The sequence below is a fragment of the Myotis nattereri genome, assembly GCF_964212035.1.
Source record: "Myotis nattereri genome assembly, chromosome: 8".
Classification (NCBI taxonomy): domain Eukaryota; kingdom Metazoa; phylum Chordata; class Mammalia; order Chiroptera; family Vespertilionidae; genus Myotis; species Myotis nattereri.
Window position 1 is genome coordinate 74,793,149 of NC_138083.1, and position 26,163 is coordinate 74,819,311.

Here is a 26,163-nt window from a genome sequence, read left to right on the forward strand (position 1 = left end):
GGAGCAGGGCTATATCCAGAACATTGTGTGGATCAAAGCAGTGCATTTCAATTAAACATCATGTCAAAAATATCTTAAGAAGCTCATTCAGTATCAATTCCAACCACTATCTCTGGCCTTCCCAAACTACAGAGGCTGAAAAGCAAACACACAATTCCGAAACTCCCTAGCAGCTGAGGGTGGCAATGAGACAAAATCTGGCCAATAAGATGTAGGCAGAAGCCTCAAGGGAGAACTTCCAGGATGAAAAGGATGTTTTAGAGACGTTGGTGACCTTCACCTTTCTCCTACTTCATGCTTGGAACTAAGACACAACACCCGGAGGTGTAGCAGCCCTCTTGGCACAATGTGGAGGACTATACTAAGAGGTGAAACAGAAAGACAAAAGAAGCCCGGTTCTTTAAGATATATTCAAGTGGCTGTACAATTCCTGGATTGCCTTCCTGTTTTTTGAGGGGGAAAAGCGGGGGAAATCTTTAGACCATAGTTTGTTGAGTCTTCTGTTACTTTCAACCAGATGCATTCCTAACATAATAAATGTTGAACACCTTGTGAAGAAGAGACTGTTCCAAGGTATGACTGCTACCTGACCCAGGAGCCAAAAGGGGGAGATTGTGTCCCTCAAACCCCCCTCCCTTGGAGACTGATTGTAATGGATGGTCATTCTTACATAAACCAAGAGTGAACCCCTCCCCTGCCTCCTTATATGCCGGTTCCTGGAACAGGCTGCTGTCCTGACCTGATCAAGCATGTAATTTCCCATACTTGGTAGCATTCACGTATTAGTATCCAGTGACAATCCCACCTTGTCCTATATAATTCTTTGCGCCTGCCAAGCAGCTCGGAGATCCATTTTGTCTGCAGACACCCAAGATGTGCCTCAGATGTAAGTTTCCCTTAATAAACTCTATTAATTATCAGACTGAAGTGGCCAGCTTCCTGCAGTCTTTTCCTGCCCTCTGTTTACAGAGGTAGATTTTTATCCTCAAGGCCTTTCCCTTAGTCTTCCCATACTAACACACCTATAATATATCAGATAGGTAAGGGGCTGGTGATGGGGCTGACAAATTGGAAGAGCCGCGGGCAATGGAAATTGAAAAAGTGACAGAGGACTCGGAAGGTATTTCATCTTGGGGAGAATATGAAAATACATCTGCCTCACACCTGGTTACTTTAATTCATTCCTGAAAATTCTGCCTCTAAGTGCAAAACTGTTAAATGGAAAAAAATATATATATATATATATATATTTTCATTCATGTTAATGGGGAAAAAATGTGTTCAGTTCCAACCCAAGACACCTAAGTGTTTTTAACAGAAAACTATATCAATGAAACAAAGCAAACAAAAAATTATATAAGCAATAAATAATTTTAAATTAAGAATATGGCTTTTACATAAAATGTAAAGTATAAGGACTTGTACTGGCCAGGAAGATAAGATTTAATATTAGTGGGGGTTGGTAGAGGAAAGGTGCAAGCTAGTCATGCTTTAAAGGTGATATTATTTGTATTTCTGCACCTTTTTCTTTACCAATTAAAATTTTTTTATTTAAAAAAAAATTTTTATAGCTTCACTTAAACCAACATAAAAATAAAGTTGCACACACACACACACACACACACACCTTAGGGAAAATTAAAGACTAAATATCAGAATTCTTTGAAACGTAGGTAAAGAGTGCATATACAATAGACTGAAGAGATAGGAAATGTTATACAGAGTAAAATATTATGGATTCTCCAAACACAGTACACAATTCTAATTTGTTCCACATCATAATTTATAACTAGAAACATGGGACATATTGGGGGAGTGTCTTCGTTTGAAACTGTAATATCAAAATATCACTTTATATTGTGTACTATTACTATGTATTAAAAGGCATTACACTCAAGGAAAAAAATAAAGCAGTTGTATTAATCCTTTGTGGCATATTTTTTCCCCCAAAGTTGGTCACACCAATCTATATAACCCATCCCACAGTTCTTTTTACAATGTAACCAACATTCACCCTGGCCCGTGTGGCTCCGTTGGTTGCAGTATCCTCCTGGGCACCCAAGGGTCTCGGGTTCCATCCCATGTTGGGCGGCGGGATGTGTACAGGAGGCAACCGATCAACGTTTCTCTCTCACATCAATGTTTCTCTTTCCCTCTTCCTCTCTCTCTAAAATCAATTTTTTAAAAATAAATAAAATAAAACAATGTAACCAACACTTTTCCTACTGAGAGTTGGGGCCCTTGTTCCCTCCCCTAGAATCTAGTTGGGGACTATGACTGTTCTGGCCAATAGGAAAGAAGTAATGCTATTTGACTTCCAGAGCTAGGTCATAAAGAGGATATGGCTTTCACCTCGCTTACCCCCTTTTGCAAGGCTTACCCTTGAAACCCAGCCACCATGTTGGGAGGAAGCCCAGGACACATGAAGAGACCATGTGGAGGTGTGCCAGCAGACAGCCTGCGTTAAGGTCTCAGCTGATAACATCAATGGCCAGACATGTGAATGAGGAAGGCTTCAGATGATTCCAGTCCCCAATCTTCAAGCCACCCCACCTGTCACTGAGCAGAACAGAGACAAGCTAAACCTGTTGAGCCCAGCCCTAATAGCAGACTCATGAGCAAAATAAATATTGTCATTGTTTTAAGCCACTAAGTTTGGGGGTAAATTGTTTATAATCATAGTAATTGAACTTTCAACAGCCATAATTGAGAACAATTGTTAGCTGAACAGCTATATGAGAAGGATATCATCTATATCTAGTTTTTTCCCTCTTTGATTCCCCCCACCATTTTTTTTTTTTATCATGCAGAACTAACATGGGGTGGATAATGATTGGGAAGACCCACTTCTCTTTCTTCTGAACCTAACACAATACTGGCACAGTGTAGGTGCTCAATGAACATTTGTTTGATGGTTGGGTGGATGAATGGATGAATGGATAGATGGAACATTCATTGGCTCAGCATTGAACCCACTTCATTGCTGCTACTGTTAAATCTTAGTGAATAATATCCAGTAGCTAGTGGTAGTACTGTCATTAGAACTAGGTAAGCGGCCCCATGCCCAGAGCCTGTGCCTTAAAGAGTATTGCACTTTGGATTGGTATATCTCAAAATGTTCTAAGTGCCCTCCAAAGCCAACAATGCCATCTTGGTAGGGAGTACCAAGTCCAGACCAAACCCCATGTGGGTCTTGTTAGCCAGCAATTTGTACCTCAAAATTTTATAAGTCTCACTCCAGTGGTTGGTACTGGCCAGAGGTAGAAGTGCCATCTAGATAGGATGAACCTGTCCCAGACCAAGGCCATTCCCGGTGAGCCTCATTCTCCATTTCTTTTCTTTGGAGAGTTGTTCAACTCTCTATGTTACCTCCAGCCTTCTCTCACTTATGTGGGGTAGACCAGATGCCCTAAGAAGCTCCAGGACTCATGCCTATGGAATCATCCTGGAGTCTTAAGACCAGCTCTGGTTCTAGGAGGACAGCCTGGCAAGGAACTCACTCTAGCTAGCCAGTGCAGTATTTCTTTCACCAGCTTGTGTGAAATTGGACTGCCAAAATGGTGTTTACATACTGATTTTGGTGACTCTCATGCACATTGAAACCAGGGTGAGTTTAAGACTCTGAGCTACCAACAGTCTACTACAGACACTTGGACTTGAGCTGCACAGTGCCACTCTAGCCAGGATAATGTGGGAGAGGGCAGCAAACATCTTTTACTCCATGTACTCCATACTCCTTTCCCCAGCTGGCCCCCAGGGCGGTCACTTCACCTCCTTTGGCAAGAGTGGCCTTGCCAATCTTCTCCAAGGACTTTTAAGACATTGTTCAGCAATACCAGTGTCTTCTTCCTACTGACATAATTTCTTATCTCCAATCAATTTGATAACATGGTGTTCTCAACCGTCTTAAGCCACAGAGAACAAGGGATAAGAATATCTTGTATGAATAAGACTGTTCTTATCACTTTCACTCTGCTCATGCACCCCTTTCCTGTGCTCCCCACTGCTGGTGCTGTGTGGAAGGCAGGAGTGTGTCCAACATTGAAAGAAATCCTATTTTATTTTTATTTTTTAAAATATATTTTCATTGATTTCAGAAAGGAAGAGAGAGGGAGAGATAGAAACATCGATCGGCTGCCTCCTGCACACTCCCTACTGGGGATCGAGCTCACAATGCAGGCATGTGTCCCGACCAGGAATCGAACCCTGGACCTCTTGGTCCATGGGACAACACTCAATCCACTGAGCCACTCCAGCCAGGCAAAGCAACCCTATTTTAGAAATGCAGTGATTATGAGCTAGAGAGTTCAAGATATGATTGGAAGATATACTGGTATATGTTTATGAAACAATATTTGAAATGGTAAATTAACATGACCAGAAAATAATCACTCACATTTTCCTGAATACTCTAGGTAAGATTTATAATATCTTACCTAGATATTACCTAGATGAGATAAGTTCTCATCAATGAGGAACAGTAAAAATCTTTGAGTCATTGGAAACCAGTATAAAGGGACTACCACCAATGGATGATGAAGCATCATAAGTAAGAAGGGCACATTTTACAATTAAAAAAATAAAGAAGAGCCCAGCTGGTGTGGCTCAGTGGTTGGTTGTCAACCTATGAACCAGGAGATTACCGTTTGATTCCTGGTCAGGGCACATGTCCAGGTTGCAGGCTCAGGCTCAATCCCCAGCAGGGGGTATGCAGGAGGCAGCGGATCAATGATTCTCTCTCATTATTGATATTTCTGTCTCTCTTTCCCTCTCACTTCCTCTCTGAAATCAATAAAAATATACTCCCTCTGCCAGAACCGGTTTGGCTCAGTGGATAGAGCGTCGGCCTGCGGACTGGGGGGTCCCGGGTTCGATTCCGGTCGAGGGCATGTGCCTGGGTTGCGGGCACATCCCCGGTAGGAGATGTGCAGGAGGCAGCTGATCAATGTTTCTCTCTCATCAATGTTTCTGGCTCTCTGTCTCTCTCCCTTCCTCTCTGTAAAAGGTCAATAAAATATATTTTTAAAAAAAATTTAAAAAAAAAATATACTCCCTCTATCCCATAATAATAGTAGCAGTTGATGAATGTAATTTGTCCCATAATAATAGTAGCAAAAGAAAATAAATATAGAACGCAACATTTATTATCAAAAATCTAGATTAAATTAAACAATAAATTAAAAATAGTACTCCTAATTTTTATTTTGAGTGTTCAGATAGTTTCTGGATTTCTCAATAATTTCGTTACTGCATTTTAAACTTGTAGGTAGGATCCCTTGGCTGCAAAGCTTTGCTTTCCCTATATGCGTGAGCTTAAAATTATTGGAGCCATTGTTCGTCATTGCTTCCAGCATAACTTGTTGAAGTGACAGAAACGTATTATCCAATATTTCGGGAGAAATATTATCAAAGGCTAATATGGTGCCTCTTCTGCTGAGAGGAATATGTCTAAGTTTTCCAAGTTTTCCTCCATAATCTTTGCATTTACGTCCACAGTTTTGTTTTTTCAAAGAATCAACATTAGCATAAGATTCTCCTTGACAATTATTTTTGGAAGCACATTTCCAAATTCTTAATATGGTGATTCTGTTGCACTTAAATTGTTTTGCAGCTAACGTAATTGCACCTTTCTGCAACTTTTCCCTTTTTTTTGATGCATCAAGAACTGGACAATCGCAGCTCGATCTTTGCTTGAAAACTCTCTTTTTTCCATCTTACTTTTACAATGGGTTGATATTCAACTGAAATAAAACAATTGATTTCGATCGGCGGATGAAATTAGAAAAATAGTTATAATTTGTAATAATTAGATTAACCTAAACATTGAAAGATGTGTCAAAACAAACGACAGATGTCATGAAACATTGATTTTGATTGAAGGCTTTGCAATTTTGCGCTACAACATAATTTACAGCTGCATTCGCCAATAATTCCCGTTTAAATATTCACTTGCTACTATTATTATGGGACAGAGGGAGTATTTTTTTAAAAAGAAGAGATTGTTTCTAGACTTGAACAGGAGGAGATGGTGCCTGGGTACTACCAAGAATCTTCATGTACAATGCTAGGACAATAAATGAAGTCCTAGTACTTCTTCTCTACTCATCATTCTAAATCTCCATTGATAAATCGCTATACTCCACATGGGCTCATGAATTTTGTAATACACCTTTAAGCAAATTGTTTATATAGACAGGGTCCATGGAGAAAACATTTGCCCAAGGCCTTGCACATACTAGGATTGTCTTGCCCACTGTCATAATATGGTACAGACGAACATTCAATAAATAATAACAGAAATCAATAATTTAACAATGAATCAGGGCATCTGCTATAGCAAGAGTTTTCGTATGTCACACTCTTTCACCTTTACCACATTCCTCTAAAGGAGTCAGCTGAGGCCCAGAGAAGTTGAAACTTATCTCCCGAGTCACACGGCTTAGTTGGACCAGGTCTTTGTGACTCTGAAGCCAGCGGTCTCACACCCACTCCAGACTGCGGCCCTAATCCTTAGTGTTGTACGCCATCCACACTGGCCCTCTTGGAGCTCCTCCCTGCATCCCTCATACTGCTTTTGTACATGGGCCACGCCTCCTTTGCTCAGTTAATTCTACTTCTTCGGGGAGACCTTCTCTGACCTCCCAAGAGGTCAAGTGTCCCTGTGCAGTCTCTGTACCCTTTCATTTGTCCATTTTAATGATTTCTTCATTTGTGGATTACTTGATTACCATAACAAGACGATAAGATAACTGTCTATGTTCACTGGTGTGTGTTCCCAGTGCTCAGCACAGAAGCTGGCACTGAGCAGGTGCTCAGTAAACAAGCAGCGACTGAACGGAAACAACTCTGGGCACACTAAGGTTAACTCCAGTAGGTGGGGGCTTAACTCCAGTGGGGAAGCAGTAGGAACTTGGCACCCTGCCTCCAGAAGGCTTTGTAATCCGATGCAGGGCTCCATCCGGCACACCTGATATCTGCCTGGCCCTCTCTGCCAAATGGGCAAGGGAGATACCCGAGAGTGGGGACCCAGACTGGAGCAGCTTCTTCAAGCCCTGACAAGGTGAAGCAACCTTCCTGTAAAGGAGGCATCCCCACAACACTCTTGCTCAATGGAATTAGCCTTCAACCCTTAGGATGTCATCTAGATCTCTGACATCCAACAAGGTAGCTGCAAGCCACATATGGCTACTGTGCATTTGAAATGCGGTTAGTCTAAACTGAGATGTGCTAGAAGCATAAAATGTACACCAGATTTCAAAGACTTCATTTGGGAGAAAAAAATGTAAACTATCTCATTAATAATTTTTATATTGATTAGGTGATGAAATGACAATTTTTTGATGTAGTGAATTAAACTTATTACTAAAATGTATTTCATCTGCTTTTTATTTCTTCAATGTGGCCACCAGACATATATTCAATTGCATAGGTAGGTTGTATTGTGTTTCTATTGGACTGTTTAGGCCGAGGCCCCTCCTCTGCTTTGTTCAGAGCTACATGCCCAGTTTAGAGCAAGATCCAGCTACTTGGGGTGCAGAATGATAGAATTTATGATCTATGCACTTGTCAACACAGTACCTAACAAATATTTTTTGAATGGACAAATGAACTTCCATTCTTCCAGCTCTCTCTTCTCTTAGCTTAATTCTGCTAAGTCCCACCTCTGGCAGGCACCAATTTTCTTTTTGTTGTTGTTTTTTGTTAATCCTCACCAGAGGACATTGATTTTTTTTTTTATTTTAGAGAGAGTGGAAGGGAGAGGGAGTGACAGAGAGAGAAATATCGATGTTGCCGGGAGCCGGTCCATCCTTGCTGTTTCAAGGGACCCAGCATATACGGCATACTGTTCTTAATATGTTTGCTCACCTTCTTGGCACTATGTGTTTTAACCAAGGTCTCCTCTCTGAGAAAGGTTGTTTCCCCAGGTAGGGATTTTCCCCTGAAGTTAGGGAGGGAATAAAACCTCTTAACTAAGTGCCAGGCGGGTAATTAATCACTTTAACTATGAACAATCATGCTTAAGCTACATAATCTTTACTCCCTGGAATGGAGATAAGAAACACCCTAACCTTTGTAATAGAGATTGATAGGATTGAATCAACTGGTATAAATACAGATGTAACAAGACAGCAAGACACAGAACTTAGAACACAGAACTAAGGAGACAGAACCTAGGCACAGAACCTACACAGAATGTTCTCTAGAGACAGAAGAACTTCGCTGGAGAGAACATGGCAAAAGATCCTGGACAGAAACTGGCCTCAGAACCTAGAGACAGAACCTAGCGAGAGAACATGGCTGAAGAACCTAGAGACAGAACCTGGCTACAGAACCTGGATAGAACATGGCAAGAGAACCTGACTAGAACCTGGTGACTGAACCTGGCTGGAGAACCTAGCAAGAGAACATGGACACAGAACCTGGCTGGAGATCCTAACCAGAACTTCGCTGGAGATCCAGACCAGAACTTGGCTGGAGATCCTGGTTAGAGATCCTGGCTAGGCTGCTGATCAACTGAACACTGTCTCCGTGTCCTTCCTTCTTCGCCGACTCCGTCCACACCTTTGGGGACCCGTGGACCCGCTGGGGTTGGACCCCAGCAGATGTGAAAGAGACACATGGATTGGTTGCCTCCCGCATGCGCCCCAACCGGGGGCCGGGATTGAGCCTGCAACCGAGATACATGCCCTTGACTAGAATTGAACCCAGGACCTTTCAGTCCACAGGCTGATGCTCTATCCATTGAGCCAAACAGCTAGAGCCACTAATTTTCTGATGGGATTGTGACTCTTTTTGCCCCTAATCTTGGTTCTTGGGCCACTTCAGAAATACCTTGCGGAGGTTTCCTCAAGTTCAGAAGACCCAGGATGACTCCCAGGACAGACACAACAGTAATGAGAGAGACACTTGGTATTTCGGTGTTGGCTGAAACAGGCCTGTTGTCTCTGTGTCATGTTCACAAGTTCAATCCTCAAGACTGTTGATTTAGATGGGGACTATCTTAGGAAGACTGGATAATGGGCAATACTTGGAAGCAGATGGAGGGAATAGTAAAATATCCCAATTCCCAGTTTTCTAATACAAACAAGCATCTGACAGCCTGGTATACTCATGCTATTTATGAAATCAGCCTGCAACATTTTTCACTATTTAATATGCCAGGAAATGGAAAACTAGCTGAGTCACTCATTAGAAGTGAGACAGGTCCCTTCACTTCTCTGAGCCTTGGTTTCCACATTTATGAAATGGAGGGTAATTAAATCTACTTCACTGGGTTATTGTGAAGATTATATTAAGTAATCCTATATAATAAAGAGCTAATTAGACCAGACGGCAGAATGACCTTCCGGAACGACCAGTGGGCAGGGCTGTGGGGCTGCCAGGCATCCGAAGCTGCGAGGGCTGAGAACCTTGCATGAATTTTATGCATCAGGCCTCTAGTTATATATAAGAGTTTACTTAGTACAATGTATGGCATTTAATAAAAGTTTGACCAATGGTAGCAATGCCTAACACCAGCCCCACTGGGATGTCTGCAAATTAGCAAAAAGTATTCATGGTGTCACATTAACAGATGAGTCTGTCAAAATGACATTATATATTTGTTCTCATTTTAACTATCAACTAGCTAGACATGCTCATCAAATAAAAATAGATGACATTTATTGAACATTCAGTATAAGACAGGTACTGTGTTATGCATTTAATGTGCGTCATTTTATTTAATCCTTACTATTTGGGGTAGGTGCTATTCTGATGGTCAAATCAGAGAGCCAGAAGCTCAGGTTCAAAGAGGCAAAAGAACATGCCCCCAGGCTTCATAGCAGTTAAGGGACATCAGAATTCTACAGGCTCTTCATGATTTCACTAGGCTGCTTCCCAGTGCTGGCAGAGTTAGGTATCCTGGTGGCATGGCAGTTGTAGTCATGGGCAAAGAGAGACCTTGGCGAGCTATTCCTGGTGCACACCATCAAGGCCACCATTGGCTTTATTCCTCATTCTTAAAGGCTGATTGAGCTCCTCGCATGTGTAAGTAGCTGTGTTGGTAAGTAACACCCTTTAGGCTGTTATGAGCAGACTCATTTAGTTCCCTCTAATAATGGCACAATTGTGGTGAGCGTGAGATCTCATAAAGAAAAGGAAGACAGGAATTTTGGTCATGTGACCATGCCTTATAAAAATGCAAGAAAACCTGTACCCCAGGCCTCGTGGCAAGTCTGAGTGCTGCTCATAGCCAGGGCTAGCAGAGCACTAACGTGGTCCAGAAATTGGAATGTCATCCTCCCCTATAAGAGCTCTAGGAATGGTTCTCTCGCCTGCAACAGGAGCTCCATGCTCTGCACTTCTGGACTCTGCTACTAAAAGCACTCAATTCCTGTCTCTTTCTGTGTCTGGCCCTATTACTCAGGCTCTTGGCATACTCAGAACTACCCAAAAGGAAAACCTGCCTGGCTTGCTTATCGCTGCTCTTGTCCTAGACCAAGGTCATGGGTTAGGCCTGCTCTTAGGTAACGGCTTCCCCAGCCTACTGAGCTGTGGATGGAGGGAAAGGAGGATGAGGGGGCTGCAACTAACAGGTATAGAACCTGACCTCAAGACATGCACAGCCTGGTGTGACTAGCTAATCCCAACTCAATTGGGCTGTCAGACTCACCACATGGCAGACATTCATCACCAGGTGCAGCACTGCGGTGGCCTCAGAGGCCTCTGGTGCTCCCTCCCCCCAGCCCCTCTCACCACCACCCCAGTTCCCCGGGCTGGTATCCCAGAGGAAAGCTTCCTACCATTGCAGTCCAAGCTGTGATGAAGGCTGCACAGGCTGCAGTAAACGCCCAGAGGTGAGAGTCCCTCACTTTACTCAGATCACACACATCCCAGCATTCACTTAAAACATTGCTCCTCCAGGCCCACAGACTTCCTGTCTTGCTTTTCTGCTTTATTATATTTTCCTTAGCCCTCTGTAGCATATTATGTGTATGGTACGTCTCCGTCTCTAAAATATAAGCACCATGAAGACAGGGATTGGCTCTTCTGCCTTTTGTTTACCAGTTCCTAGAATTGTGCCTGCACATAACTGAGACGTGGTAGGAATGAAAGGAGGGGCAGGGAATCCAGGCTGGGTGGTTCAGCCAGGAAAGAATTCCTGAAGGAAGTGACACAAGCTGAGTCAGGCCAGCGTCTGCAATGGAGGATGCATTGTAGGCACACAGGCCAGGAAGAGGAGAGCCTGTCTAGGAGCCTGACGAGGTGGAGTGGCTGGGCCCACGGTACTTGTGGGGAGCGATGTGTGAGATGAGGGTGGGTAGGCAGAGCTCAGGCAGGGAGGAGAGCCCCGCACGGCTTCCCTGGAGACTTGCTGGGGCTGAGGGTCAGGAAGGGCGAGGGAGGCAGAGGGCAGCGGAGAGCTATAGGATTGAGGTGGAAGGTCAAGAAAATCCTGAGAGAATAAACAGAATAAAAGGGAAGGGGATGGGCCCGGCCGGCATGGCTCAGTGGTTGAGACTTGACCTATGAACTAAAGGTCACGGTTCGATTCCCAGTCAGGGCACATGCCCAGGTTGCAGGCTCGATCCCCAGTGTGGGGCGTGCAAGAGTCAGCCAATTGATGATTCTCTCATCATTGATGTTTCTATCTCTCTCTCCCTCTCCCTTCCTTTCTGAAATTAATAAAAAATATATTTTTAAAAGGGAGGGGGATGGGGTGCAGACACTGCTACTTGAAAACTGAATGGAAGCTGCTTCGCAATAAAAGGGGACGGTTAGTGTCAAACAAAGAGGCAACAACCAACAACAAAACGTCACTGAAAAGGACCTCTGGCCAAGCTGGGGGAAATGTGGCCGCTTCCCACCAGAGGGCTAAGGCCATGGCTGGATGAACCTGATGCAGAGGATTGGAGTAGGTGGGGATCTTTAAGAGAGCAAATGGTTGAGTCGGAAGTAAGGAGGGGTAGGGCAGAAATAAGGACCTCAGCTGAACCAGTGGAAGAGTGGACCCTCTAGACCAGGGGTGGGCAAACATTTTGACTCGAAGGCCACAATGGGTTCTTAAACTGGACCGGAGGCCGGAACAAAAGCATGGATGGAGTGTTTGTGTGAACTAATATAAATTCAAAGTAAACATCATTACATAAAAGGCTCGATCCCCAGTGTGGGGTGTGCAGGAGTCAGCCAATTGATGATTCATTTTTTTTTTTTTTAGTTTTATTCATTTCAAACGGGCCGGATCCGGCCCGCGGGCCGTAGTTTGCCCACGGCTGCCCTAGACGCCAAGAAGGCCTCCCACTGACAGAGTCCACCAAGGTCCTGAATTCACAAAGACAGGCCTCACCACGTAGCTTCCACCTCAGCCCAGTCAAGGTGATTTCTGTTTCAATGGATGGAATAGACAGACAATCAACTCCCCGCTTCCCATGGCCTTTGGGGGAGGTCCTCTGTGTAGACGGTACCTGGAAAATGAGGACAGGGCAGTGAAGCACGTGCATGGTTAGCCCATCTGCCTTTACTGTTACCACATCTACCGCATGGTAACAGTAGCCATAACCCAACACCTAGCCTTTGCCTAACCCCCTCCCTTCCCTCCCCAGCCCCCCACCCCAGTTCGCCCAAGAGCATCTGTTCCTCAAACACCCCACTCCCACCCTGACTCAAGACCATCTTCCTAAATTGACCAGGTGAACTTTCCCCCTCAGAGCTCAAGGCACTCTGGCATTCCTCAAGACTCAGCCCGACTCTGTCCCTATGTTTATCCCACCATCATCCTCTTCTAGAGCCCTGGCCCCCACATCCCTCAGCCGACTTATAAAATGTTAAGGTAGAAATTGGCTGGCTAGCAGGACCCACATGGGGCTTGGTCTGGACTTGCGGCTCCTTACCAAGATGGCACTGTTGGCTTTGGAGGGGCACTTAGAACATTCCGAGGTATAGCAATTTCAAAAAAAGTGCATTAGTGACTCCCAGGAATAGACTTTGGCTATACCCATATTTTCCATAAGAATTATACCTCTGAGTTCTAACAAGGTGGTAAGGAAAGAACTAAATGTTCTTTGCCTTCTTCTCCACAAGAGGGCACAAGATGAATATGATTTTTAACTGATTGTTTCAGCACTGGCTTTTGGCAATTAACAGACTACTATCAGCCATTTCCGTTTTGGTAGAGTTGATAAACTGCTATTGTTAGCATCTAAATGACCATCTTTGCGGTCCAGGGCACCGTGCAAGATGAATAAGACATGATTCAGAGCACTCACAATCTAGTGGTGTCACACTGGGTTCAAGAATCATATATTTGAAGGACATTCCAAGGACCCAAGGAATCCACAGATAATGAGTTGGGGGTGTTCCTGCTGGGAGGGTGGAATGGTGGGGGAGGGTGCTGTGAGGGGATTTGGGGGACGCGGGGTGGCAGCAACCCAGCAGCACTGTCAGTAATGTGTTTGGATGAGCAGTGGGGATGCGATAGGCTGCATGTACATGGGAGATGAAGGGTGGGAGCACAGCCCAGGGGAGCTGTGGGGATGCAGGAAGTAGGACACCAGAAAACTCAGAGTGATGATGAAGAGGAGAAGGTTTCTTAGCCGAGATTCTGCCTGCAGATACTGGGCAGACATGGAGGTTTCTCTTTAAGTTCCTGAGCCTCCCTTTCAAATTCGCTTAGCACTTTGTTCTCCCTACTTCACCCCTTGCAGCTTGCTCTGTTCCCTCAAGTCTCATGATAGTCACCGGCCTCATCCCCATGGCCTTCTGCAGCTGCACTTCACCCTCTTGTCCTGGAGCCATTGGCTTTTCCAGGGCCCTTTCCGCTAAGAGGCTGGTGTTCTCCTTCAGCCCTTTCCCCCTTATCTGAGGGTTCGTTCTCAAATATCAAGCCCAGGACCTCTAAACTCTGACTTCTCTCCCTGGTCTCAGCTCGTTTTATCACTTGGCCTCCCTGGTCTCTAGGTCTCTTTTCTTCTCCAGGACCCATTGTCTCCCAATGCGGGAACTGCCATTCTCCTTTCCCCAGGGTCTCGCATCTGTTGGCCCGTCAGCTTGCCTCTGTCTGAGCCTAGAGATGCCCTGGAGGACACTGTTTTCACAGCTTCTGTTTTTCCATTTGTGGTCTGCTCTTCAGCCTCTCTCCTTGGCATTTCAATCTAACACCACAAGTCTTTTCAAAGCAAAGGCTCTGCTCTTGGACTCTGAACTTGAAAAGGGGAAAAGATATGCACCATTCTTTCTGATCTTAAATCTCATTTTAGAAAATTTAAAATGTTGAGGAGGAGCAAGATGGCGGCGGTATAGGCAGCCGCGTCCCACGTCGTGTCCCGGAGCAAATGGAGTGAGCAGCTGAAACTAGTAACATCCACCCCGAATTGGCGAAATTGCTCAGCTGGTGAGAAGGTTTGCAGCCGGGAAGAGCAGAACTCCCCTGGAAAGGTAAAAAAAACCAGGGATTTGGGCAGGAAAGTTTGCCAGACCTCTGAGCCCAGAGAGTCGGAGGGAGACCCTGTGGCAGACAGCCGTGTCCCTTGGGACAGGCACAGCCCCTGACGGGGGAAAGGAGAACCGCGGGATTCCTGGCGCCGCCGGGGGAATTGAGAGCTGGGTTCTGTGATCACAGAGGACTGAGCCTAAAGGGGGCAGCCTGAAGAGCTGACCAGACCATGCAGTCCCGGTAAGAGAAGAAGCTTACAGAAACCAAGCCTTTCCCGTTTCCGCGGCCAGCGTTTGTTTGTTTGTTTTTACTGAATCCTGTTCATGGGACATTTCGGATACAGACACTCACCTGTGCTGAAGAGAGGGAGAGTGTGCGGAGGAGTGGAATCTGGGGAGAGACTGAGGAGAGAAGGGGGGCCGGGAGAGGTGGCAGCGAATTGAGTGCTGAGACACCCCCGAGCCCAGGTCTGGGGCAGACATTCTCTCCGGAGAGTGAGACTCCTCCCCCCAGCCCCCAGGCAAGGAGCACAGCCACACCCAGATTCCACCCTGTAGGAGATCAAGGATTAAAATAACCTGATCAGTCCCTGGGAGTTAACAGGGTCTGGCCTATAGAGGGATTTTCAATCCTAGCAACCACACAGCGCCGGGAACTAACTATTACGCAGCCAGCTCTGGGCAGTGAACCTCCACTGGACAGAGAAGCCCTATAGCCTCAGAGGCCAACCCCAGAACACTGCCACCCAGAGGCTGACCCACAAACTGACTCTTTGCTAAACACAAAATAAGGCAGTCTGGGAAACAAATGCGGCTTGCTTTAAAATAAGGACTGTGGTTTACAACACAGAGGAACAGTGTATCGCAGGGAAACTCAACACTCTCCTGAATACCTGGCAGGTCTAAGGCGAGCCACGCTGAAGAATAGAAGAACCGAAGGACCTTCACTACTGCATTTTTTTTTCTTTTTTCACCTTTTAACTACGAAACCAATTTTTTTCTTTTTTCTTTTTCTTTCTTCTTTTTTCCATCACCTGATTTTACCCTTTTAATTACTACCTTCTTATTTTTAACCAGTATTATTACTGCTACCATTTTACCATTTTTTTTAAAGTGCCATTTTATTTTCTCTTTATTTTATTTTGGGATTAGTGTTCTCCATTCTATTTTCATCGTTATATTATTGGTTGTTTCTAGTTTGCATTCATCTCCAGGGAGCTGTTGCTGGAATTTGTTGGGATTAATGGCTGTTCTATAGGAATATTCTCCTCATATAAAAAAGTCTCTTCCCCTCTTCCACTTCATTCTCTCTTTTCGCTCTTTTTTTTTTTTTCTTTTCTTTTCTCGCTTTTATTTTCCCCCCTCCTTTTTCCCAATTTCATTTTTGCACTCCTTTTTTTGGTCCCTACTTTTCTTTTCTTTTTTCTCTTTTATCTTTTTCTCTTCCTTCTTCCTTATCCCCTAATTCTCTTAATTCAGGCGGTCACCTTTATTTGGGGTTATTAATATCGTGAATATATTTGTGTATAGTGCCTGGTACGTGGTGCCTTGTTGTGTTGTATTTTGTGCCTTTAAATCAACACAGCAGATCCAAGCAACAGCAACCTCCTGAGCACCAACACCCTCTGCTGAGGAACAGCAGCTGTACGTGAAACCTCGCCCCACCAGCCAGAAGAGCCACCACAGCTGTGAACAGCACCCACCAGAGGAGCTGCTGCCAACTGAAGAGCAGCTGCTACCGCAACCGCCCGAAGAGCAACCACAGACCAAGGAGTCACTGCCACCAAGGGAGCAACCACTGAACGACTCAACGTCTAGATATGTCAGTGAGATCAAACATGGGTAGACAAAGAAACCCCCAAAGGAAAGAGAAGGAGGACTCTCTAGAAAAGCAGCTAAGTAATACAGAGGCATGCAACATGACAGAAAAAGAATTCAGAATAAGGGTCCTAGAGTGCATAAACCGGATGGAGGAAAAAATCGACAACCTCTGCAAGAAGCTAGAAGAAACAGATGAAAAAATCAACAACTTAAGTAAGACCCAAGAAGAAATGAAGAGTGATATAGCTGCAATGAAAAACTCCATTGAAAGTATCAACAGTAGCCGAAACCGGTTTGGCTCAGTGGATAGAGCGTCGGCCTGCAGACTGAAAGGTCCCGGGTTCGATTCTGGTCAAGGGCATGTACCTGGGTTGCGGGCACATCCCCGGTGGGGGATGTGCAGGAGGCGGCTGGTCGATGTTTCTCTCTCATCGATGTTTCTGACTCTCTGTTTCTCTCCCTTCCTCTCTGTAAAAAATCAATAAAATATATTAAAAAAAAAAAAAAGAAAGTATCAACAGTAGACTAGGAGAAGCGGAGGACCGAATTAGTGAATTAGAAGACAAGGAAGCAAAACACACCCAAACTGAACTGCAATTGGAGTAAAAAATTAAAAGACAGGAGGAGAGCCTAAGAGAGCTTTGGGACAACATGAAATGAAACAACATACGAATAATAGGGGTACCAGAACAACAGAAGGATGAACAAGGATTAGAAAACCTATTAGAAGAAATAATATCAGAAAACTTCCCTGAGGTGGGGAAGAAAAAAGTCACACAAGCCCAGAGAGTCCCAAACAAGGTGAACCCGAAAAGACCCACACCAAGACACATCATAATTACCATGGCAAACGTTCAGGACAAAGAGAGAATCTTACAGGCTGCAAGAGAGAGACGGAAAGTTACATACAAGGGATCTCCCATTAGATTGTCAAATGATTTCTCAACAGAAACACATCAGGCCAGAAAAGAATGGACAGAAATTTACAAAGTGATGCAAAGCAAAGGACTGAATCCAAGAATACTCTATCCAGCAAGGCTATCATTCAAACTTGAAGGGGAAATAAGAAGCTTCACAGACAAAAAAAGGCTAAGGGAGTTTGTCACCACTGCCGGGAGCCGGTCCATCCTTGCTGTTTCAAAGGACCTGGCATATATGGCATACTGTTCTTAATATGTTTGCTCCCCTTAGCGCTGTGTGTTTTAACCAAGGTCACCTCTCCGAGAAAGGTTGTTTCCCCAGGTAGGAATTTTTCCCTGAAGTCAGGGAGGGGATGCCTCTCCTAGAAAGGTTGTTTCCCCAGGTAGGAATTTTTCCCTGAAGTAAGGGAGGGGATGAAACTCCTTAACTAAGTGCCAGGCGGGTAGTTAATCACTACAAACAATCATGCTTAAGCTACATAATCTTTACTCCCTGGAATGGAGATAAGAAACGCCCTAACCTTTGTAATAGAGATTGATAGGATTGAATCAACTGGTATAAATACAGTTGTAACAAGACAACAAGACACAGAACTTAGGAGACAGAGAGAGAGAGACAGAACCTAGGCACAGAACCTACACAGAACGTTCTCTAGAGACAGAAGAACTTCGCTGGAGAGAACATGGCAAAAGATCCTGGACTGAACCTGACTACAGAAATTGGCCGGAGAACCTGACTAGAACCTGGTGACTGAACCTGGCTGGAGAACCTAGCGAGGGAACATGGCTACAGAACCTGGCTGGAGAACCTGGAGAACCTAGCAAGAGAACATGGACACAGAACCTGGCTGGAGATCCTAAGCAGAACCTCTCTGGAGATCGAGACCAGAACTTGGCTAGAGATCCTGGCTAGGCCGCTGATGAACTGAATGCTGCCTCCGTGTCATTCCTTCTTCGCCGACTCCGTCCACACCTTTGGGGACCCCTGGACCCGCTGGGGTTGGACCCCGGCACACCACCAAGCCAGCAATGCAAGGAATGCTAAAGGGACTGGTATAAAAATAAGAAATAAAAAGCTCAGAAAGAAAACAGCCACACAAAAACAGAAATGGCTACAAACAAGTACCTTTCAATAATAACTTTAAATGTAAACGGACTAAATGCTCCAAACAAAAGACATCGAGTGGCTGAATGGATAAAAAAACATGACCCATACATCTGCTGTCTACAAGAAACCCACCTCATTAGAAGGGACTCACACAGAATGAAAGTGAAAGGATGGAAAAATATCTTTCAGGCAAATGGAAAGGAAAAGAAAGCTGGGGTAGCAATACTTATATCGGACAAAATAGACCTCAAAGTGAAGGCCATAACAAGAGATAAGGAAGGCCACTTCATAATACTAAAGGGATCAATACAACAAGAAGATATAACTCTGGTAAACATATATGCACCCAATGCAGGAGCACCCAAATTCATAAAAAAACTCCTGGAAGATATCAAAGGAGAGATCGACAACAATACAATCATAGTAGGGGACTTTAATAAACCACTGACAACACTGGATAAGCCCTCTAGACAAACAATCAGCAAAGATACAGCAATCCTAAATGACTCACTAGATCAGATGGACTTAATAGACATCTTCAGAACACTTCACCCCAAAGCCACAGAATATACCTTCTACTCAAATGCTCATAAGACATATTCAAAAATAGACCATATATTGGGTCACAAGCAAAGTATCCACAAATTCAAGAAGATTGAAATCATAAAAAGCGTCTTCGCAGACCATGATGGCATAATATTAGAAATAAACTACAACAAAAACAACCCAAAATACTCAAACACCTGGAAGCTGAATAGCATGCTATTAAATATTGATTGGGTTACCAATGAAATCAAAGAAGAAATTCGAAACATCCTGGAAACTAATGACAATGAAAACACAACAATCCAAAACCTATGGGACACAATGAAAGCAGTCCTGAGAGGGAAGTTTATAGCTCTACAGGCCTATCTCAAAAAACAAGAAAAAATGGTAGTAAATCAGCTAACTCTACAACTCAAAGAATTAGAAAGAGAGCAACAAGAAAACCCCAGAGTGAGCAGAAGGAAGGAGATAATAAAGATTAGAGCAGAAATAAATGACATAGAGACAAAAAAAAAAAAAACAATACAGAAAATCAATGAAACCAAGAGCTGGTTCTTTGAAAGGATAAACAAGATTGACAAACCTCTAGCCAGACTCACCAAAAAGCAAAGAGAGAGGACCCAAATAAACAAAATCAGAAACGATAGAGGCAAAATAACAACAGACCCCACAGAAATACAAATGATTGTTAAAAAATACTATGGTCAGCTCTACTCCAACAAACTAGACAACCTGGAGGAAATGGACAAATTCCTAGAAAAATACAACATTCCAAAACTCAATCAGGAAGAATCTAAAAATCTCAACAGGCCAATAACTATGGAAGAAATTGAAGCAGTCATCAAAAAGCTTCCAGCAAACAAAAGCCCAGGACCAGACGGCTTCACAGGGGAGTTTTACCAAACATTCAAGGAAGAACTAAAACCTATCCTCCTCAGACTACTACAAAAAATTCAAGAGGAAGGAACACTTCCAAGCTCATTCTATGAAGCCAGCATCACCCTAATACCAAAACCAGGTAAAGACAACACAATGAAAGAGAATTACAGGCCAATATCCCTCATGAACATAGATGCCAAAATCCTCAACAAAATCTTAGCAAATCGGATCCAGCAGTACATCAGAAAGATCATACACCATGACCAAGTAGGATTTATCCCAGGGATGCAAGGATGGTACAATATCCGCAAATCAATAAACGTGATACATCACATAAACAAATTGAAAGAAAAAAACCACATGGTCATATCAATTGATGCAGAAAAAGCATTTGACAAAATTCAACACCCATTTTTGATAAAAGCTCTCAGCAAGGTGGGAGTAGAAGGATCATACCTCAACATAATAAAAGCCATATATGACAGGCCCACAGCCAACATCATACTCAATGGACAAAAACTAACACCATTTCCCCTAAGAACAGGAACATGACAGGGATGCCCCCTCTCACCACTCCTGTTCAACATAGTACTGGAAGTGTTAGCCATTGCAATTCGGCAAGAAGAAGAAATAAAAGGCATCCAAATTGGAAAAGAGGAAGTAAAACTGTCCTTATTTGCAGACGACATGATATTATACATACAAAACCCTAGAGACTCCATCAAAAAGCTACTAGACTTAATACATGAATTTGGCAATGTAGCAGGATACAAAATTAACCCCAAGAAATCTGAGGCATTTCTATACACCAATAGTGAACTTTCAGAAAGAGAGATTATAAAAACAATCCCGTTTACCATCGCACCAAAAAAATTAAGCTACCTAGGAATAAACTTAACTAAAGAGGTAAAAGACCTCTACTCAGAAAACTACAGGACGTTGAAAAAAGATATAGAGGAAGACATAAACAGATGGAAGAACATACCGTGTTCATGGATTGGTAGAATCAACATCATTAAAATGTCCATACTACCCAAAGCAATCTATAAATTCAACGCACTTCCCATTAAAATACCAACGGCATACTTCAGAGATCTAGAACGAACTCTCCAAAAATTCATCTGGAATAAAAAAAGACCCCGAATAGCTACAGCAATCCTGAAAAAGACCAAAGTAGGTGGGATCTCAATACCAGATTTCAAGTTGTATTACAAAGCCACTGTTCTCAAAACTGCCTGGTACTGGCACAAGAATAGGCATATAGATCAATGGAATAGAATAGAGAGCCCAGAAATCGGCCCGAACCAATATGCTCAATTAATATTTGACAAAGGAGGCAAGAACATACAATGGAGCCAAGATAGTCTCTTCAATAAATGGTGTTGGGAAAATTGGACAGATATATGCAAGAAAATGAAACTAGACCACCAACTTACACCATACACAAAAATAAACTCAAAATGGATAAAGGACTTAAATGTATGACAGGAAACCATAAAAATTCTAGAAGAATCCAAAGGCAACAAAATCTCAGACATATGCCGAAGCAATTTCTTCACTGATACAGCTCCTAGGACACTTGAAACTAAAGAGAAAATGAACAAATGGGACTATATCAAAATAAAAAGCTTCTGCACAGCAAAAGAAACCATCAACAAAACAACGAGAAAACCCACTGTGTGGGAAAACATATTTGCCAATGTCATATCTGATAAGGACCTAATCTCCAAAATTTATAGGGAACTCATACAACTCAACAAAAGGAAGATAAACAATCCAATCAAAAAATGGGCAAAGGACCTAAATTGACACCTTTCAAAAGAGGACATTCAGAAAGCCAAGAGACATATGAAAACATGCTCAAAGTCACTAATCATCCGAGAGATGCAAATCAAAACAACAATGAGGTACCATCTCACACCTGTCAGACTGGCTATCATCAACAAATCAACAAACGACAAGTGCTGGAGAGTATGTGGAGAAAAAGGAACACTTGTGCACTGCTGGTGGGAATGCAGACTGGTGCAGCCACTATGGAAGACAGTATGGAATTTCCTTAAAAAACTGAAAATGGAACTCCCATTTGACCCTGTAATCCCACTTCTAGGAATATATCCCAAGAAACCAGAAACACCAATCAGAAAGGATATATGCACCCCTATGTTCATAGCAGCACAATTCACCATAGCTAAGATCTGGAGACAGCCTAAGTGCCCATCAGTAGATGAATGGATTAGAAAACTGTGGTACATCTACACGATGGAATACTATGCTGCTCTAAAAAGGAAGGAACTCTTACCATTTGCAACGTCATGGATGGAACTGGAGAGCATTATGCTAAGTGAAATAAGCCAGTCAATGAAGGAAAAATACCACATGATCTCACTCATTCATGGATAATAGAGACCATTATAAACTTTTAAACAATAATAGATACAGAGGCAGAGCTGCCTCAAACAGGTTGTCAAACTGCAGCGGGAAGGCCGGGGAGGGTTGGGGGGGCAGTAGGTAGGGGGGTAAGAGATCAACTAAAGGACTTGTATGCATGCATATAAGCATAACCAGTGGACATAAGACATTGGGGGATAGGGGAGGCTAGGGGACTGTCTAGGGCGGGGGGATAAAATGGACACATATGTAATACCCTTTGTAATACTTTAAGCAATAAATTAAAATAAATAAATAAATAAATAAATAAATAAATAAATAAATAAATCTCATTTTACTAGAGCATTTCTGACTGAGCTTATCTGCTGTGTGGTGGAGTGGAATGGAAGTCACACTGGGCCAGGAGCATAATGCACAGGCCCTCCTCCTGGCACTGCCCGTCCTGGCCAGGCGCCTAGCGCAGGTGAGTTTACCGCGTGAGTCTGTTTCCTCTTCTGGAAAGTGAAGGTAATAACAGTAATTACCTTCATAGGTTTGTCCTGAGGAATAAGTGTGGTTGTGTTTCCGAAGTATCTAGGAAACCTTTTAATTAGAAGGAAACACTAATTGTTATCATTATTCCTATCACTATTATTTCTTTATCTATGAAACTCAAGTGGGATTGCCAAGTGAGCACTGAATGGTCTCCGGGTGGCTCCTTCAAGGTCTTTCCTCTGAGATTGTCAAATGTAATTGGCTATGCATGCTGGTCATGTTTTATAACTCAGCCCTTAGAGCTTCCCTAATCTGTTTTTCTCAGCTGGCAACCCCTGCCCAACCCCAGCTCTTGCAACACCTTGGTACACAGCTCCTCTCTGCTTGAAACAGCGAGTGGTTTCCTTTCTGCGTGCAGTGGCTTCACCATCTAGGGAGTCAGCCCCAGACACGTGAGCACACAGGCCAAGCCAGAGGAGTCGCTGCCACTCCTGCTCACACTCGGGTTTCTAGATATGAATATGGGTCAAAGGACGTCGTATTGGTTGCTATGACAAACCACCTGGTGTATAAAAATGTATTTATTTCTATTCTGGAGCTGGGATTCTGTAGAGACCGGGAAGCATGGGAGATGGAGGTGCCAAGAAAGCTTCTGAAGGCGGTGCATTCATTTGGGAAAGTAAGATCTGGAGTTGGGCCACTGACGTGTGAGGAGGGAGAAGATGGTTGTTGAGATGATAAAAAACTGAGAAACCAGAGTGTGGTGGCTCATCTTGATGCAGAGCAACAGGAGGAGGGTGTAGAGGACCAGGTCAGTTACATGCTAAAGTCACTGTGGGATGAGGAGGTAAGTAGAAGTTGGCTACAAGCAGGGTCACAGGTGGTAAAGTCCTTGGGGCTTGAACTTTAAGGGAGCTTAACTTCAAGGGAGAAGAAATGGATTAGAAATGAATTTGGATGGTAGGAATGACTGGAATGCTGTAGTGTAATATCCAGTGATTAAGCACTGGATCTTTAACACAAAGAAGTGAGTTGCCTGAGGACACTAGAATGCAAATGTCAGAACTGGACAAGTCACACTTCTAGTTCCCTGTACAGGTTGCATCCCTGGCCCATGCCATAGCTTAGACTCTTGTGGTAAAATTTCTTGGAATTGCTAGAACAAATTTTCTCAGAGTATGATCTCCCCTCATCAGAATAATCTGGTGCTTTATTAATATTCATATATTAGTGTGGGAAGCTGCCTATTGTCTTCACTAGCAGAGAGGTGTGGACAAGGAACCCGGAAGGCTGGTGATCCTTGAAGCCCTTGCAAAGGTCAGGGCTGCGCACCCACTGTTAGTCCAGACAATGGTAGCTGAAGCAACTTCCCCATTTACTATTATGTAAATCCTTGCTGATGGGCTAGTCTGCCTGTTACTGGAAATTGCCTGCCTAAGGGCTATGGGTGTATCCCAAACCAATAAAAGGTTGGTGAGGCCTGAGCACCAGTGGAAGTCCTTCCCCTTGAGTTGGACTTACCCACCTGGCCCCCCAATATTTCCAAATTATCTCTTATCTCTTCTTTTTCATTTGTGTGCAGCTCCTCTTCCAGATCCTAAACCCTGAACCACACGGGACTGTTGTGCCCAGATTTCAAGGTTCCCAAAAAGCCCATCAGGGAGCCAGCAAGTCCGATGCAAAAGCAAAGAGTCCTTCATTTCGAACTAGTTCGGCTCCCCGACCACACTCACCGATACAACAACGGTAAGCCCAGTGGCCGAAAGAGACCGAAGCCTGATGGGACAGGGGTTTTATAGGGGGGTGGAGTAAGGGCAGGAGAGGGGACTGTGGGCCCTGCCGATTGGCCAGGTGCGAGTTGGTGTCTCATTACACGGGATGTAGTCATATTGATGGCGTGCACTTCCCTTGGCTATCATTGGTTAGTCCAGAGAAATCCTGGGCGTGGCCAGCAGAGGCCTGGGCCTCCGGGAAGAAGCCCCCGCCGAGCACATGGCTCTGCCCAAAAATGGAGGACCCAGGGCAAGATGGAGGGCGCAGTCCTCGCCCCTCCCAGGGCAAGCTGAGCCTGGGCTCCAGGGGCCAGTCCGGTTGCCGGGGGTCCAGCAGATCGACCAGTTCCAGCCCAGACAGGAAGTCCACATCCTCCTTCTCGTCCCCGGGGGCACCGGGGATCGCCTCCTCCTCCTCCATCTCCTCGGGCGAAGGCCGCGCCCCGCCCCGCCGCCGCTGCTGCCGCATGGGTCCGGTAGGGGGCGGCGGGCGTGTGGTGGTCTGCGCAGGGCTCCTGCCACCGCCAGCAGCGTGGTCAAGCTGTGCCTCATGGGGCCTGGCGGCCGGCCCACGTAGGCCCCGCGACGACTCGCCCTTTCAGAACGTGCGGGGAAACATTTACAACATATTAGGGCTACCCAAACCCTATTGAATCAGAACCGCTAGAAGATACAAGGAATCTGCTAAGAGAACTTAAAAAATATTTTTTCTTTTATTTACCAAAGTTAAGTAACCATCACCCTAAAAACTCAAAGTTCTTACATGAGCACAAAGGGTACTCTCTGGAAAGTGGGGTGAAGAACTCAATGGGAAAATGGTATTTTATAGTAACTCTTCCCCTGCCCCCAGCACACACACACACACACACACACACACACACACACACACATGCCCAGCCTAAGCTGGCCGCGGTTGGACCATTACATGGCCCCATTCCAGAACAGCTTGGCCCCCACATTCCCGTGGGCTGGATGTGCTGCAGAGCAAGAGATAGGATGGCCTAAGTGCTCCCCTCTCTCCTTTCTCCTGCATTTGGAGCAGAGAATTACTTGCCTGGTATGGGGCTGGTAAGAGCCACATCAGTGCTCTCAAGTGGCTCTTCTTACTGACTGGGTGGCTGAGGTTGGGGTGAGCAGCCAACCTTCTGCAGGAATCCTTGCCCTCCTAAAGGAACTGACAGGCAAACTTTGGTTCACAAATACCCAATGCTCGAAGCAGGAGGAGTGCTTTGCTGGATGCCTTGAGGATCAAGCCCTCTCTTCAGAACGCCTACAGACTGGCTGAAGAAAGGAGGTTTGTATGAGCCACCGCAGAAGGAAGTGGGAATAACCAGACGTTCCTGCACAAGGGGCAAGCACCAGGTGGTGGGAGACTTGCTGGGAAAGGCAGCTGCAAGCTCTGCTGGGGAGGAGGGCAAGTTGTGGCAGGAAGGGAGAAGATTTCAGGCTGAGACTGACAATTGGACATAGTCGTGGCTATTAGGTCCTGGTGTTGGAACCAGCAGCCACAGAAGGGCAGTGGCCTTTGTCCCTCCTCTGTACATACACATACACATGTATAAAGCAAACTGGAACAAACACATCTGCATGGTTCTTTCCCCCAGAGGGGACGTCTCAACATATAAATTGCACTCCTCATGGCACTTCAAGACAGCAAAGCCTTACTCAGCGTTCCAGGTTGATATATTGCTCTGTGCTTGCATGCAATATCAGATGTTATAACCACTGATCTGTGGGAACATTGGCCTTGTATACTTTACATTTCTCCTATTCTGGATCCGCAAGCGAAACTGACCCATCAGTATTTGGGCATCACATCTGGAAGCGGCAGGCTTGTTCTTAG